Consider the following 16,930-nt stretch of genomic DNA (forward strand, 5'->3'; position numbering starts at 1 on the left):
GCATGTCAGCAAGTCCATCGTCCCCAGGACCGGAGAAGGCTTTTGTCCTTCCTTAGCCAGAAAAATTGCAGAAATGTGCAAATTTTCAAAGATAGCCAGACTGAGACTAGTTTTCTTTGTATATCCTTTTGTACTCTGTGTTTTTTTAAACTACGTATATTTTACTTTTTCATTCGAAATATGCTTTTTTAAAGAATAAAGAGCCCCTTGCTGGAGTCTGTCAGAGACCCTGACACCCGCTGGGCCACACTAATTACACCCCAGGAGCCTCTGCATGTGGAGAAGGTCTGTCCACCCTGGGCCTGCTCCCAAAGATATGTTTTTGCACGATTTAAAATCTCAGGCAGCCTCTGAAACTTAGCTCTTAGGGGTGATACAGACGATTTAGCCCCTTCTTCCCGGGCACGGGCCACCCAGCTGGAGAATTCTCACCAACAAAAAGTAAATGAAGTGACACCCTGTTTGCTCAACAGGAAACTGATTTTGGACTTCTGTCTTTGCCCCGACTGAATGAGGGACGTTGGAGGAACCCAGTTTCCTGAATGACCCTGTGAAGCAAAGCTTCGTCCCCAGTCGGGACCACGCACTCGGTCTTGAATGAGGCATAAGCACATTCTGTCTCACTCGAGCTCTGTATCTCAGAGTCTGTTAGAACATAAAGCAGAACCCCTAAACGCCCAGAACCTGAATTCTGGCACTGCCAACCCCACGCTGTTTTCAGAGATTATACGTCAGAACGCGACAGCTGCTGGCCCCCCTAGACTGACGACAGAGGCCGCCCGCGATCACGATGATGACAGCCAACGCTGTAGACAGCTGGCTGCCCTCCAGGCACGCACCATTCCACACTCCTCACAGCCAGGGAGAGCCACCTCATACCGTCCCCACAGCATGGCCATGGTCAGAGAGGAAGCGACTCCCAGATTCCACTCCTCGAGTCACCCAGTGCCCGTCCCCAAGTCGTCCCAGAGGTCAGCCGTCATGTCAGCACCCGGATTGGGAGCTCGGCCCCTGGAGTGGACAAGCCCGTCTGCCGTCCCGCCTCTGTCCCTTACTGGCCAGGCAACTCTCACTCAACAAGAGCAGTCGCTGATCGTTACAATCACCTGTTAGGGAATGATAAGTCCAGTGAGTGTCACCCAGTCCTTCTGGGTCCCCAGGCCCCCTGGGTCCCCAGGCGCCCTAGAACGGCCAGTCTCTCCAAGGCCACTGCCAGCAGGAGGTGGAAGTTTTGTCGGCCCATTGCCGGGCATCAAAGACTGCCCGGGCCACCCACTCAGCACTCTCTACCGTGTGCCGAGGCCGCACAGCTGCCTCCCCAGTAAAGGGACTTGTAGCCACACTCTGGAGAACACACACTTCCTTTCCAGCTCTTTACGGCTCGGTGTGCCCACGTAACTTGGCTCTAGAACCACGAACTCCGGGACCTCCCTGAAGAGAGGGCCAGCGCTGGTCCTTGGCCCCAGTGTTGCCCGACCCATCCCACTATCGGAGCCTGGACGGAGCTCGGCCATCAGGACCAGGGCACACCGAGAGACGGCAGGCAAAGAACTGCAGGGGCCTGGGTCGCTGGGGACTGTGGGGCAGATTCCTGCCAGCCTGGCCAGTAGTTCTCGGTCCTCCATGAGACTACTCAGCCACTATTTTGAGTCTACTACACTCCCAGACGAATGTAACCTTGTTCCCTAGGGCAGGAATCTGGAAAGACTATCCCACATCAGCTCTCTCAGTGGGGACCCTGATCAGCTGCGGGAAGCCCGTGATGGATGCTGGAGGCTCACTGGGAGGGCACTCGCCCAAGGGCACACCTCCCGGGCCTCACAGGCGACACACGGCCAGCAGGCTTGGCGAGGAGGCCTCTTGGGAAGAAAGCGAGGGTGACCACTGCACGCTGAGAGCCATGCAGGATCCTTGCAGACAGGCAAGAGCACAAGAGGGTGTTGGGGCCAGACAGGAGTGGGAGGAAGGGGTGCGATTTTCTAGAGGTTCTTGATGTCCTTTACTCCTTGCTCCTGTGAGAGGGAAGACAGTGGGAACTCGTCTCTTGGAAGCGGAGAAGGAAACGGTCAGTGTGAAGGAGGCCACTGCTGAGGAGGAGCAGTGTACCTCAGAGGGAAGCAGCAGGCTGGCGTGAAGGGTCCCTGAGATCAGGGTCGGGTCCAGCAGGGCCACCACCAGGGCCCTGGTGGCTCTGTGCTCTGGCGGTGCCTCCAGCCCTTCCTGGTACAGCTGTGAGCTGGATACACGCCACACTCGCGGACGGCAGTGCGGACAGGGAAAAGGATGTGGTCCTGCTGTTACCCGTACGTGGCTTCAGATCCTGCTCACTGTGCATTGCTTCATTCAGCCTCATCGTAGGGTGAGGATTAAGTCTATAAAGCACATACCAGCAGGCACACACAGCTCCTTACTCAGGGCTGGCCCTCTCTGGCCCCTCTGGAAGAGTCCAGATTCTTAGAAGACCCGACTCGACCTGGTGGCCTGCCTGGGAACGCAGATGCCTGAGTCTGTCTGCTCTGCCTCTGCAGACCCCATGTTTCAGACTCCGGCTGGGTCTGGAGTGTTCTTGGCTCTCTGGAGCCTGCAAGGCTGGACGTAGCAGGCACTGGGTATGCCCGGCCCCAGGGCTATCCCGTCACACGTTAATACCCTGTTCCCTTCAGCTCAGACCCTGTGTTTCAGAAGCACCAAGACAGGCTTGGTGTAAAGGAGGGCTCCCTGAAGAGGGTCCCCCTGGAGAGACTGAGCTGATGGCGGTACCATCCTTCATCCACAAGTACCCTTGGTGGTCCAGTCAGCCGGAGGAGGAGCTTCCACCAGATGCTCCCGCCTTTCTCTTCTCTGGCAGCAGCGGCCTGGAGTCACAGCCCCCAGGGCCGGGGAGGGTCCACTCTCATTGGTCAAGGAGCGTGTCTCAGGGTCACAGGTGAGCCCCACCCACATGGAAGGTTCTGGGCTTCCAGGACAGGCCAAGAGGGGGTGAGGTCCCCCAGGTCTGCCGTCCCTGACCTCCCCACGGAGGGGAGGGGCGGCTCGATGAGAAAAGATCATTTTAAATTTCCGCCCCAGGTCACAGAACAAGTTAACAGAGCCACATCAGCGACCTGGGCCTCCAGATTTCTAGTCCGGCGTTAATTTAAATGTTAATCTGAAATCTTCACTTGAGTCACTGGAGTTTCGAGTTTATTAGAGCAGGCGGCAGGAGTGGAGCCTCATGGGGGGGTTGGCGGGTCACGTTGCCTGCCAGAGGGCGAGCCCTCCTCCCAGCTGGGCCCGCCAACCCTTCTGTCTGTCTGCCTCCTCCCTTCTCCTCTCTCTCTCCCTCTCTCTCTCTCTCTCTCTCTCTCTCTCTCTGAGTGAGATTTAGAAATGGGGAGGAGAAGGCAGGGGATGTCAGGTTCGGATAGTCCCTGGGGGGCTCGGGTGCTAGAGCCATCTAGGAGCTGGAAAGGGCAGGTGTGTGCATCTCTTCCCAGCCCTGCAGGTAGTGACATCACACAGGTGGCCTGAAACTGGCCGTAGTGCAAGTATTTGCACAAGGGGAGTAGGCAAACACTGCAAATCAGGGCCCCCCTGCTCTGCACATGCCCTAGAGGCTAATGCACCAACCAGTGTTGGGGCACCTGCTGTCTTTAAGGGTAGGAGCTAGGCTCCAGAAAGTCAGGGGGGCCTAAGTCACAGCCCAGGCCCTCAAAGGACCTCGCGTCTGATGAGGGTCAGTGAGCTCATGGACATGAACAGGAACCAGGGCTGGGCAGAGGCCCCTGCGGACACCTCCCCAGGCAGGGGTAGGGGGTCTCACATGGACCAGCTGCGGGAGCAAGGAAACCTGAGCCTCAAAGAGCCACCAGCGATAGTTGGTCCTTGGGCCACAAGTGCAGGTGACCAGCAGACTCACCTGGGGAGATGCTGAGATATGGATCTGGGTCCCAGCCTTGGAGGGTCTTGGTCAGTGGTCTGGGTGAGGCCCAGGCTTTGCATGCGCCCTGACAGGCAGTGAAGTCGATTTGCACCTGTGATCGCAGGATGGCCACTCAAAGGCCACACTCTTCCCACAACCCAGTACCTGTCCCCTGCTTAGTGGGGCCCTGGCTCCTTTGGGGGAAGGCAAAGCCCTGATTCCCACAGTGGGGGAATGTCCAGAGAGGGTAACATGCCCCACTCCGTCAAGAAACACTCAATCTCCCGCACGTGGAAGTGGTTGATGCCTGAGTTTTTCTTAAAAGTTTGGCCGCTAGACATCTGAAAGCACGGTCGGGGGTCGAACAGTGGCTAAGAGGGGGTGGATGAGAAATGAGCAGAGAGACCCAAAGACAAGCCGCACCGTGCTGAAACTGAACGACCTGGAGCCCAGCCCTGCAGAGCCTTCTGGGGTCCTCCTCAGAGGCAGTGATGTAGGAGCCACCTAGAGCCACCAGCGGAGATGTGTGTCAGCCCCACGGGCGCAGGAAGCAGCCTGGGCTTTGAAAGCGAATCAGCCTCAGAGGGCCTCAGATCATGGACCCCAGATCAGGGAGCCGCTTTCCTTATTCCCTCACTTCCTTCCTCATTGTTATGGGCAGAATCATGTCCCCAAGAAGGATATGTCCACCTCCCAAGCCCCATACCTGTGAAGGTGACCCTATCTGGAGATAGGGTCTTTGCAGATGATCAAGTTAAGATGGAGGCCCTAATCCAATATGACTGGTGTCCTTATATGAAGAGGAGAGACCCAGAGACAGACGCCCACAGAGGGCAGACCACGTGCAGACACACAAGAAGAGCACCACACGACGGCAGAGGCAGAGATCAGAACAATGCATCCACAAGCCGAGGATCGCCAGCCACCACCACAAGCTGGAAAAGGCAGGATCCTCCCCTGCAGGATTCAGAGGGAGCATGGCCCTGCCAACACCTTAATTTCAGTCTTCTGGCCTCAAGAACTGTGAGGGAATAAACTTGTGTGGTTTTAGGCCATCCAGTCACCCACAGAAAACTCGTACGCTCACCTCACCTTGTGCCAACACTGTGCCAGGTGACAGAGAGGCAGCAATGAGTAAGACAGTGTGCCCTCAAGGTTTCCAGTCCAGCTGGGACAACGACACGAACAAGCTGAGAGAGCCGAGTGTTACAGAGCTGGAGCAGGGAAAGCTGCAGGAACGTACGATGGTTTCAGCCTCAGAGAGCCTCCCGGGGGAGTGACATTTAAGCTGCAGCTCTGCAGATGAGCAGGACGTGGCCATGCTGGGACCAGAGAGAAGTGGTCCTGGGAGAGGGGCGCACAACCGTGGAGGAGGTGAGCTGGAGAAAGGTGCATATAGCCCTCCCTCGGTATCCACAGGGGATTGGTTCCAGGACTCCTGAGGGTACCAAAATCCACAGAGGCTCAAGTCTCTTATATAAACTGCGTAGTATTTGCTTATAACCTACACACATCCTCCCATATACTTTAAATCATCTCTAGATTACTCATAATACCTAACACAATGTAAATGCTATGTAAATGGTTGTTATACTGTATTGTTTGGGGAATAATGACAAGAAAAAAGGTCCGTACACATTCAGTACAGATGCAACCATCATAGGCCTTGGGATCCGTGGTTGGTTGACTCCACAGATACGGAACCCACAGATACAGAGGGACGTCTACTTCAGCGATGGAAAGACATTGTTATAAAATCACATACTCTTTTCCTCATTTTTTCTTTTGAATTTTATATCATAAGTATTTTCTAGACTAACTGCATAATCATGACCATTATAAAAATTGTTACATAATATCCCATCAAGTAGATGTACCATAATTTCCTCAATTTTCTATCTGTGCGTGTGAGGTTTTTTCAAATGTCTAAAAGATGGAGAATTTAGCCTCACAAGTGATCCTCAGTTGCAACAAGCTGCCTCTTCGAGTTAACCTGGGGCATAACTGTTTCTCGTTTGTTCCATCATTCAACAAATATTTAAGCCCTCTCTTCTGGGCAGGGTACCAGGTACAGGAGATATAATGCAGAGTAAGAAGAGCCACCATGCTTGCCACAGCCACTCAGGAGTTTGCAAATGAAGGGGGAGTATTAGTCAGTTCAAGAAACGAGAGCTTCTTGTGCTCTGAGATCCCACATGATGGGGTGAGGATTAGAGACTTCATGTGCTCTGAGATCCCACATGATGGGGTGAAGATTGGAGACTTCACATGCTCTGAGATCCTACATGAGGGGGTGAGGATAAGAGACTGTAGGTGCTCTGAGATCCCACACGATGGGGTAGGGATTAGAGACTTCACCTGCTCTGAGGTCCTACATGTCGGGGTGGGAGATTAGAAACCATGACCACAGTATTTCGCCATTCTCCCATTTCCCCATCTCAAGCCTGAGCTGACGTGCAGCCTGCTTTGACCAGTACAATGTGGAAGGAGTGATGCTGTGCAAATTCCAGGGGCCAGGCCTCAAGGGGCCTTGTAGCTTTCACCTTTGCTGTCTTGGAACCCTCTGGCCACCATGTACAGAGCCCAGACTGAACTGCTGAATGATGAGAGGTCACAAATAGGGGCAAGGTGAGAGCCAGCACCCAGGCCCCAGATGTGTGAGGTAGCCATCCTAGACTCTCCAGCTGGGGGAGCCACCCCTCGCCTGCAGCTGCACGAGTGAGCACAGAGGAGAGCAGCAGACAGCTAGCCCACTCCTGACCTGAATAATCAGCTCCTGTTTAGGCCTCTGAGTACAGGGGGGCTGTATATAGGTGGGCTGGACTTTGTCAGGACGGAGGGGAGGTTTCCCTAGAAAGTGATGGGGAAGACTTGAGAGATGAATAGGCATCTACCAGGTGAAAAGCAGAGGGAACAGGGTCCCCAGGAGAGGGACCAGCTTTAGTATAAGCTACAACATCACAGTGGACAATAAAACTATAGTCATATACCTGAGGAGGAGCATATGGGAGGAGTGTGGCACGTGATGGGGCTGCAGGGGTGGGCTGGGGCCAGACCAGGCAGAGCCTTGCAGGCAGAGGTAAGGAAGTGTGTCTTGATTCTAAACCACATAGAATGACTGCAGTATTTTGAGTAAGGTGAGACCTGTGCTTTTCAAAGATCATTTAGGCTACAGTTACAAGAAGACACTAGAGGGGACCAGAGTGGTGTAGGCAAGCCAGCTGATAGGCTACTGCACAGGTCCTGGCCAGAGATGACTGTGGCTTGGATCACAGTAATGGAAGGGGGGATGCAGAGAAGACGATGAATCCAAGGGCTCTTTGGGAGACAATCAACGGGATTGGTGATGATTGGATGCGCCGGTGGGGCAGATCCTGCTGGTTGCACCCCAACCACCACTTCTGTTTCACTGTTGTCTTCTGTATTAATAAAGCACCACTCATATCTAGTTACAGGCAGCCACATGTGACAGAAGACTGGCTCCTTCCCAGTTCAATCTGACCACAGTAATCCATGCACGCTGGTTTGGAGAGGACACGTGTTGTAGTTCTGACCGACAAGACACGAGGAGAGGGCTTTCCTCCCTTTCACAAAACAGAGACATGCAGGACATGCCAACACTTCACTCCCGCTTCAGCACAGTGTCATCCGCAGGAGGCAGCTGGAAACGTGGCAGCCATCCTGGCACCATGAGGAGCCAGCCTCAGGTTCACGGCAACAAGCAGAGCGGGCGGGAAGATGGAGGAACCTGGGTGTGTGACGGCGCTGCTGAGACCGCCATGGGCTGCCGTACTTCCTGAATTCTCTGATGGAGCTTTCCCCACTTTCTCCTTATTGCTGAAGCCATTTCGAGTTAGGGATGATGACACTTGCTTCCCAAGCCTGGACGAGTTTCCTAGGGCGGCCGTGACAAAGGACCACGGATAGGGTGGCTGAAACAAGAGATTTATTTTCTCACAATTCTGGAGGCCGCAAGTCCAAGAGTAAGGTGCCGGCAGGGCTGGTTTCATTCTGAAGCCTCTGTCCTCAGTGTGTACGTGCCTGTCTTCTCCCTCTGTCTCCACACTGGCTTTCCTCCATGTGTGCAATCCTCTTCTTATAAGGAGCCTAGTCATATTTGATTGTGAGTTATTGATTATAATTTATTGGTTATTGATCATAACCCTAATCCTCATTTGGGTTAGGGTCCCTAAAGACCTCATTTTAATTTAATTACCTCTTTAAAAACCTTATCCCCAAATATGATTACATTCTGAGGTATGAAGGGGGTGGGACTTCGACATATGAATTTTGGGGGAACACAGTTCGGCAACATGGGGGAAGTTTAATTCCACAGATCAGGACATCCACAGGTTGGTGAATCATACTCAGTGCCCTCCCAGCTCTGGGTCCACCTCTTTGTGGCGCTCTTGGCTTCTCCCATGGTTTTGAGATGTCGTCTGTGGTTATAAGCTTCAGATCCTCAGACTCCTACACCTAGAGTCATAGACGAGGGGTCTCCTCACCTGCCACCTTCCATTTGTAAGGAGATGCCCCCGGCAGACTTCTTCTCACTCTCATTGGCCAGAACTGTCCTACGGCCTGGCCCAACCCCGTCACTGGCCTGGAAATAAAATTATTATGTTTAGCTTAGACCAGTAGAGATTTACACTCTGAGGCTAGGAGGGGCACAACCTGTCCTCAGAGGCACCTGGCTCTAGAGCTGAACAAAATCAGGGTTCTGTCAGCAAGGACGTGCCCAGCCGGAGAGCCCAGGAAGTACCCTCCTCCGTGGTAATCTCAGGACTGGGCAGTGATTCAGGGAGGCAGCAGGTGGGGGGGCGGAGAGGAGGCCCACCAGCTGGTGCTAAAACAAAGCCCAACCCCGAGGCTCTTGCAAATACCGCCGGCCGCAGGCCACACATCTCCCTCCCCAACACATCACCAGGGCAACCCGGCCGTGTGAGCGACTCCCCATCGAGTTTTAACCCAAATTATATTTTCCAGGTCTAAAATCAGAGTCACTGTGAGAAGAACTCACTTTAACAACTTGAAGATGCGCCGGACGTGAGGCAAAGATGAGAGATGGATGGCAGAAGAGAAAAATCTTATAAATAATATGTTTTAATTGAACGAGCTGACCCTGGATATGCAGAACCCAAACGACAGGCCTTTTTCTGCTATATTCTTTTCAGAAAAAGCAGCAGGATTAGGGTTGGTGGTGGTGTGTCTGTTTTCCTGGAAACAGTCTGGTCTCACTATACTGTGTTTCCAGGCTTACTCCATCATCCCGATGCTCGGGACACTGGCCTTTAGTCACCAAGGGAAGAGACACTATGATCAGCAAATGCTGTCCAATTCTGGGAGAAATGCGCACAGACGCACAGTGGAAGGATGTTCAGGACTGACGAAACAGGGTCTCTGGTCGGCGTTCAGGTAACCAGAGACCAAGCAATCAAAACACCATTGAAATCTCGCGTGTCATCTCTTTCTTTTATTCAAGTAATGCTCATTTGATTATTCTTTGAAAGTTTTTATTTGACGTTTGTTGAGTACTAAATTTCTCTTCTGTAAGACTTGATAATGTTAAGAAAAGTCTGGAAAAAGCATAAAACAGGCTGTCACTCACCTATTTTCACAAGGCATAGGGCAGAGCTATTTGAATGGGGTAGGAGCCAGGGGTCCCAGTCAGTTAAAACTATCCATGATGTGATTAAAGATCATCAGGAATAGTCAAATCTAGAACTTTCCGTGGGGGAGCTGGAGAACCACAGGCAAGAATAACAGCTTTCACCTGTGGAGTGCTTATCGCATATCGGACACCGTGTTGAGCACTCTACAAGCCATCACATGGAAGCCTAAGGAAGACTCTGGAGCAGATGCTGCTGTTATCATCCCATTTGACAGATGGGGAAACTGAGACTTGGAGCAAGTAAGCACTTCGCTTCTGGTCATACAGGACTGCAGAGCCAAGACCCCAAAGCAGGTGCGTCTCCAGAACGCACCATCATTTCACCCAAAGGCATTCTGTGTAGAGAGGCATCAAGGCAAACCCATGATAGGGAGAGCTGGCATGTAGGGTGCCTTCTAAGGACAATGGCGGAGCATTTTCATAACACAACCATCCCATGAAGGCTCTGCAGAGACTCGCAAGGGCCCATCGTTTCCATTGAAGAAGTTTTGGTCATAGAAAGAATCTTAAATGCAAAACTCAGTGAGTTCGAATAAGCCAATTAAGAAATAACCCAGGCTGACTTGATTCTGTGTACAGTGAGCCCAGTCGCCTTGGTCCATGCACTCTACCATCACCAGAGACCCCTCCAGTCCCACCAAAGGGAGTCTACCTACTGCAGTAGACTCAGACAGCTGCTCTTCCTAGGAAGAAAGCAATTTCCCAATAAAGTGTGAAAAGATGCCCACGTCTCTTCCAATAAGACCATAGCTCCCCTGCCTGAGGGGGGCCTATGGCTTGGCTAGTCCCTCTCGGCGGTGGGGAAGCGGTTACCTGGCTCGTTAGGAAGCCGACCTTTCCAGAACAGCGACATAAACTGCTCTTAGAGGGTGCAAGCTTGACTTGTAGAAGGGTGGAAGAAGAAGACCCATCAAATCCTGCTGCCCGCACCCTACTTTGGTGGCAAGCCTGGCCCTCTAACTAGCACTGTGCACATTAATGTGTCCTGGCATGGACACACAGGCCAGGCCCCAGAGCTGCGGTGTCTGATGCCTGTTCAGACGGACCACTCAGCTTCCCAGCCAGCTCTTGCACAAACACTGCTGAAGATGTTCAGAATCCGCAGGGCATGGCACAGTGGCCAGCTGAAAGATGTGTTTCTGGTCAAAAAGCCACAACAACAAGCCAACTCCCAAGACAGCCCAAAACCACCTTCAACTGATGTCAAAAAACTAGCCCACTCAGGGGCTGGTCCCAGTGGCCTAGTGGTTAAGCTGGGTGCAGTTTGCACAGTTCCCAGTGTGGACCTACACCACTCCTCAGTGGCCACACTGTGGAGGTGGCTCACATACAAAATAGAGGAAGACTGGCCACAGTTGTTAGCTCAGGGCGAATCTTCCTCAGCAAAAAAAAAAAAAAAAAAAATTTAGTCCATTCAGGTAACTGAGGGCCGAGGGAAGGAGGCAGGAGGAAGGTGGAGAGTGAAAGAAGGGGGAACAGACAGGCCACCAGACCAACCGTCCGGGCATAACTGACCAAAGCAGCCCCTTGTGGAACATTCCACTTAGATCAAGAACCTTATGGACTCCACCACCACTAGCCACCACCATTTCCAAGAATAAAACAAAACAAAACCAAAGTCTGCAGGTTTTTGGGTTTTTAACCAGGGTAAGTAACCATTGTCGTGTCTCCATTTTTAAAATGCCATCTTTATGTTTCTAAGTAAGATTCAAAACTGAGGAAAAATACTTTGAAAGCAGGCATTTTGTGTACAGTTTACATTTGAAAAATCAAGTGCAGAGGACTCAGAGAAAAACTCACAAACCATAGTCCCCTCATTAACCTCGCTCTTGGCGTATCCGTGCTGGTATTCTCAGGACACAAATCAGCCCTCACCGTAATGCAGGGATGTGAGACCCACACGTACACCAGTGTACTGCTTTCCTCAGAGAGGGGTGAGCTAGGCTGCCTGGAAAGAGGCAGCCCTGAGGAGCAGGCGCCGGGAAGAGCACCGCCCTCGCTCGGCAAAGCCCTGAGTTCACTGTCAGAGAAGGACAAGGCTAAAGGTACAGGTCAGTGGGGACTCTGGCCCCAGGGGGGAGGATATTTAAAGACAAGGAGAGGAGTAGTGGTGCAGCACATCAGGTGACTGTCCCCATCTTTCACCCTCTGTCCATGCTGATCGCTACAGCAATCTACAGTTCTTTGCAGCCCACCTTTGACAGTGGGCTCAGCCATCTGACTCAACAATGGACTATGGTGGGAGTGACGGCCTGCCGGTTCCGAGCCTCGGCCTCTCGGGGCATCATGTATCTCCCCTTGCCCTCTTGTACCTCCGCCCTTGCCAGAGAAGAACACGTCCCTGCCAGCCCAAGGGTCAGAGGAGGCTGAGTCACACACGGGACAGACCTGCACCCATCCTGCCCCTTAGAGCTGCCTGCTGAGCCCCGTCTAGACAGCTGACCCCCAGTCAACTGGCAGGCTTGTGAGAAGAATGCCATTGAGACTGTGGTTGGTTGTTATGCAGCAATAGCTGACTGACTCAGTGTTAATAAAAAAAAAAAAGAGTGTATGAATTGGGGAGGAGGAATGGGGAAGTAAGGTTATAAAAGGGAATTGGTTTATGCACTTATCACATAAGCTCACAGACGTTTCACTGGTCACATTTGGCAAAAACTCACTTTTGAAATGTATGTCCAAATCAATTAAGAATTTAGCACTTAGAGGGTGGGGGTGGATGCTAGGTGCTGGTTTGTTTGTTTGCCTTTTCATATCCAGTAGCCTATATAAGACACAGGGAAGATGGGCATGCAGAAAGACCCCCAAATGATTTTATTTCCTCTGAATGAAGGATGGTGGGTCTACATCAAGGTCTGCAGCAACGTCATTAATCACAAGGGTACCTGGAATTGCGCTTAGACCTGGGCACATCTTTAGAGACGTGTTGGTCACCAATGCCCATCAGCAAATGGTTCCAGCTCATCATTCCCAGGCACGTGGGAGGGCAGTGCTCTCTAAAGACCCGCCCTGACCAGGGAATTATGGGTGGAGGGGCTGAGGTCACTCCTGTGTCCAGGCACCGGAGTTCTGGCCAGGGTCCTCAGAGCTCTGCCCTCCGCTGTGACAACCTGCCACACTCACGGTGCTGCCACGGAGAGGGGAGTACGGAGTGGAGCCCAGCTTCCCACAGCGGGCATGCAGCACGAGTGACAAAGAGACCGTGCTCGTCACACCCGTGCAGATGGGGGGACATTTGTCAGGCCGCATAGTCCAGCCTGTCCTGACTGAGACCTGTTATCTTCACCTGCCATGTGAAGAAAACCATGAGAACCACTGTTCCGAGAGAAACACAAAACGAAGGAACAAGTGACGTGCCTGGGGGTCACTGGGATGTGGAGCTGGCAGGTGGGCCTGTGGGGTCTGGCTTTAGGCCCCCCAGTTGAAGGGACCCCCCAGGGAGGCAGACCGCATGGGTTGGACCCAGGGGCTCTGCCAGGGCCCCTTTGGGCAAACGAAAGGCACAGGGGCCCAGAGTCACGGGTTTCAGGGCTTCTGGGCGAGTGACCCACAGAAGTCTAGACGCGCAGAGCATCTGCATCCATGACCCCAGTGCCTGCCACACAGACTGACAGGGAGAGCAGGGCAGGGGCCTCGTGGCAGGACTGGCCCCACGGCCTGCTGCCTGTGGTCCAGGAGTGCGCTGCTGCCTGAGATTCACACTGATTCGTGAACAGGGGCCCCGCGTCTTCATTTCACACTGGGCCTCACAAATTAGACAGCGGTTCCGTCTGGGGTACTAAGTGACCAACAACTGACCACCGACTCAGCGCAGGGGTCAAAGCAGAAGGCCAGCCCTCTGCACCAGGCCAGGCTGGGACCTGAGCTTGGGAGAAGAAGGGCACCGAGGCCAGAGTGACCCAGGAGCCAGGCTCTGGGGTGCCCGGCAGCAGTCAGGCCAGAGGCTCAGAGAGCTGGCTGGAGGCCCCACAGCCCAGGGCACCTGACCCAGCACCCCCAAGGCCGGGCCCAGATGGACAGCGCTCTCGATGAGTCAGGTCACTGAATACTCACGACCTCCCGATGAACGAGCAATATCACCCACAGCCACACAAAGGCACCTGGAGCACAGGGGCCCAGGCGAAGAAGCTGGGTCCACACGTGGCAGCAGAGCCGGGGCAGGAAGGGGCAGAGAAACCAGATAGAAAACACTGAGCTCCCCACGCGCAGACAGATAGCAAGACAGGAGGCAGCTGAGGCTTTTTAAGGACAGTGACAGGGAGGCCATTTGCTGGGGAGGGGGAAGAGGCAGGCCCTGCGGACAGGGCGAATGGGAAGCCAAGAGACCACACTGAGCATTCCCAGGCGGAAAGGCCTGGCAGAGATGGGGAGGTCTCCAGCCTCTTTAGGGGGTGGCTATGCTGCATGTCCTGGGGAGCTCTCATCCCAGAAGGTCCCCTACACGTCACCCTCCTTCAGGGAAGGCGATCAGAACCGAGCAGATCTTTACCATCACCGGATTCTGAATGAACTTGTTAAAGCATTTTTAGTGTAATGAAAACATTAGATCAATTCCTCGCAGTGATCGCTGTCATGAAATCAATAGCCTTCACGGTCCATCATGCTGACGGCTGCCACGCACGCGTGAAGGTCTGCTAACAATGGTAGAGACCCACCGAGTGCCCCCTACAAAGCGACTGGCGTGAGTGCGGGTAAGGAGGGGTGGGGAGAGATAGCAATCTGCTCCGTCTACCCATCTGAAGCGCATGAGAAGAGGAAAGAGGTGACTGTCTCCATATGACCGAGGCCTGAGACTAGCAGGGTGACAACGGAGGTGGTTCATTAAGAGAAGCATTTGCACAGATGACTCGTGCAGTCGGACAAGCGTAGCGTTTTGCAGAGTTCACACCCAGTGGGATTCTTGCTACCCACTCCACCTTTATCTCTTCCCCAAATGAGTCAGACCAAAGAAAGGGTTGGCGAGAGTAGGGGCAGAAATAAATCCTACACCAGGAGCCCAAGGTGAGCCCTGGGAATAACAGCTGATGCAAAGCCAGGGTTTGCGGGGCTCTGCTCTCCAAGGGCGCCTCCCCGCCGCCCCCCTGGCAACAGCTAGCACCTCCACCGAGAAGTGTGGGTTTAGCGAATGCTCCAACTGGGTCCAGAAGCCACACATCTGTCAGCTTTCCAAGAGGGGTCTGTTACAAAGAGAAAGGGGAGCTGGTCTGGGAGGACAAGAACGGGTACTCAGTGCACCCACGCATCCAGCAGAGGTACAGCCATACACATCCGTTACAGGCATGCACACGGACACATGCACACACACACTCCATGGGCAGTGCCTGGGGTGCAAACAAGTTCACGTGGGACACGGTTTGCCCAGAGCACGGCAGGGTGGGTGTCTGTGGGTGAGCCTGGGGACCCCAGGAGCTCTGGGCCCAGTAGAAATGGGCAGATGAGGCTTTGAATGTTTGGGGTCCACATCAGAGTGGGAGAGGGTCCAGCTGGAGAAGCAGAACAAACTAGAAAGGTGTCGCTATTGCCAAGACATAAGCAAACAGAATTATTTGCAGATGATACCTAGAAAATGTAAACCAATCCACTGAAAAAGTATCAGAACACTGAAAGAATTCAGCAAAGTGCCTGATGACAGAATTTATATATATAAAAAATAAATTTCCTATATATAAATAATAACCAATTAGAAAATACGAAGGAAGAAAAGACCTCATTAACACTAGCAATAATCAAAGAGACAACCCAGCTAGAAATAAACTTAAAAACAACTGTGTTTTAGGGCAATGAAACTCCTCTGTGTCACTCTACAGTGGAGGATCCATGGCATCACACATTTGTCCAAACCACAGAACGGACACCACCAAGAGTGGACCCCAACGTAAACGGTGGGCTCTGGGTGATGATGATGGTTCAGTGTGGGCTCATCGCTTCCAGCTAACGCCCCACTCTGGTGGGGATGACAGTGGGGGAGGCTGTTGTGTGTGGGGGCAGGGGGTGTATGGGAACTCTCTGCACCTTCCTCTCAATTTTGCTGTGAACCTAAAACTGCTCTAAAAAATAAAGTCTACTTAATAGGGAAAAAAAAGTGCCTGATCTATACCAAGAAAACTTTTAACCCTTCTGGGAGATAGTGAAAAGGCTTGAGTAAAGTAGCTTGTTATTGGATAGAAAGTATTGTGAAGATGCAAATTCTAAGTTTATCTGTATACATTCAATGGATTGCAATCAAAACAACAGGATTTTTCCTGACCTTTCTAAAATAATTAAAAAGTTAACAGAAAATATGAGTAATATGGGATGCTAGAATATATTATAAAGCTATGATGAGTAAAATAAAATGATACTAGTACAGAAATAGATAAATTGTTTAAAAAAAACAGCAAAGAATCTGGAATAGATCCTAATCCATATGGGAACTGGTTAGAAGACAATACGTAAAATAACCACAATGAAGGTAAGAAGCCAACACTTACTGAGTGTGAATTACGTGCCAAGGGTCAGCTCACCAGCCTCGATTTTCACATAACTCTTTACACCAACATGAATTCCACGTGGGTCCAATACGATTGTTTAATCTTCAAGTGGGCTAAGTCTTTATAAGCAAGGGAGGAAGCCAAAAAGCCATAAGGCAAAATGTTTATCAATTTGGTTAGATTAAAATTTGTAGAGAAAACGTACAACGGACAAATTCACAGATAAATAAAAGCTAAAGGAAAACTCGCAGTCCATCTGGGAAGAGCTACTTTAATTGCGTACAAAGGGCTCTTCTAAAGCTCCAGGTCCGCCCGCCTCTCTCCTGCAGGAGCCTCCTTGGGTCACTTCCTTCATTCATCTGTTCAACTGCACTTACCCGGAGCCTACCGTGTGCCCCCAACAGCGCAGTGAGCACCACCAAGTTCATGCTCACACGGAGCTTTGGTTCAAGAGAAGAGACAACAATTAACCAGCAAAGGAATAAAGACGACGACCGCACACTGTAGCCGTTGCTCCAAAGGAACTGGGTTTTGAGATAGGTAGTATTAGAGAAATCTCTCTTAGAGAAGGTAATCACGGAGGGAATATTTATATTACTTAAGGTACTGCTAAGCAGCAGTAACAAAAAGACCCCAAATGGAATGACTTAGATAAGATGAAGCATGCTCCAGAGGGTCAGAATTCAGAGGTGAGAGGTCCAGGGCTGGCAGGTGGCTCTGCTGATCGACAAGTGGCTTCCATCTCTGGGTCCAAGAAGACTCCCCAGTGGGGAGGGGGAGGGGAATGGAAGGAAGGCGAGCAACCCTGAGAGCTGCAGACATCATTTCCCCTCACAAACCACATGGCACGGGAGGCTGGGAAGTGTAGCCTTCAGGGAATGGCCATGCGCC

At 52.1% G+C, this 16,930-nt stretch overlaps 1 protein-coding gene across 1 annotated transcript in view; it reads right to left on the bottom strand.

The window, feature by feature from the left end:
- Positions 1 to 16,930, bottom strand: part of CNPY1 (canopy FGF signaling regulator 1) — a 67,525-nt gene that overhangs the window by 45,738 nt on the left and 4,857 nt on the right. The window lies entirely within an intron of this gene.

This window comes from Diceros bicornis, chromosome 3 (assembly GCF_020826845.1).
Source record: "Diceros bicornis minor isolate mBicDic1 chromosome 3, mDicBic1.mat.cur, whole genome shotgun sequence".
NCBI classification, from domain to species: domain Eukaryota; kingdom Metazoa; phylum Chordata; class Mammalia; order Perissodactyla; family Rhinocerotidae; genus Diceros; species Diceros bicornis.